We start from the raw sequence: 1,018 nt of genomic DNA on the forward strand, positions 1-1,018 counted from the left end.
ATATTTTTCAAAATCTTTCAATAATTTGTGTTTATGTGTTCTACTAGATCCTGAACTGTTGTCTGAAAGTGATTGAGAAGGTAGTGTAGCTCTTGTGAAATATTTAATTCAAATGGATTGGATAGTCTAGTTCAAGAGTCAATATATTTTTACAGTAAGAGATTTAGCAAACTATCTCTGTTACAGAGAGTACAGAACGTGTTTGCTGCAGACAGCTATGTAATTTCCTCTTGGTGTTCGTACCTGGACATTGGATACTCTGTGTAAATACCTTTTATATTTTCTGCAATTTTTTCCTTACACAACAAAGTTGCTCATTGCTGATTTTAATGTTTTGCTATAATAAATGCTTGTCAGCTCTGTTGGGATTTCAGGAACATTCCACAACTCAATGTACCTGGTTATATTTGAATTTTTCACAGATACTGAGGCCACGGGCTAGGGAGATTTCCTGTCTAGATCCCCTCAGTGGCAGTGGTTGGAGAAATGAGAATAGAATCAGTCTATTCAGGTTTTTAGTGCACCTCACATCATGCTATCTGGACAGTGGTAGTTTTGTTTTAAATCACTTGTGGTTTTGTTTGTTTTAATCAATGGTTCTGTTTTTATTTGATCTAAAATATTCCATTCCATATTCCAACTATTTTGATTCCTTAAACAGATGGAAACAGAACTCTATAGCTGTGTCCCAATTCAGGGGCCGCATCCTTCGAAGGCTGCATTTGAAGACCGATTGCGTCACAGCGGCGCGCCAAGGCTGTCCCATTTCGAAGGCTCCTTCAAATGCGGCCGAGAAATGCAGCCTTCTTTTCCCCGATTTGAAGGGTCCACCGGATGGATCCTTCACGGCCCAACGTATCCCAAGATTCATTGCGCGCCGGTGATTTTTTGATGATGGCAGAAGCGGCAGCGGAAAGCGCTTACATATTTAAATGTAAGTATTGGGTTTCAAGTAACTCGAATACCTAATGATACAAATGTTAAAAAAACCAATGGCCTTTAAAACCTCAGATTTTTC

Source organism: Morone saxatilis, unplaced genomic scaffold (genome assembly GCF_004916995.1).
Source record: "Morone saxatilis isolate NCDOM2014 unplaced genomic scaffold, NCSU_SB_2.0 Contig2, whole genome shotgun sequence".
Classification (NCBI taxonomy): Eukaryota; Metazoa; Chordata; class Actinopteri; family Moronidae; genus Morone; species Morone saxatilis.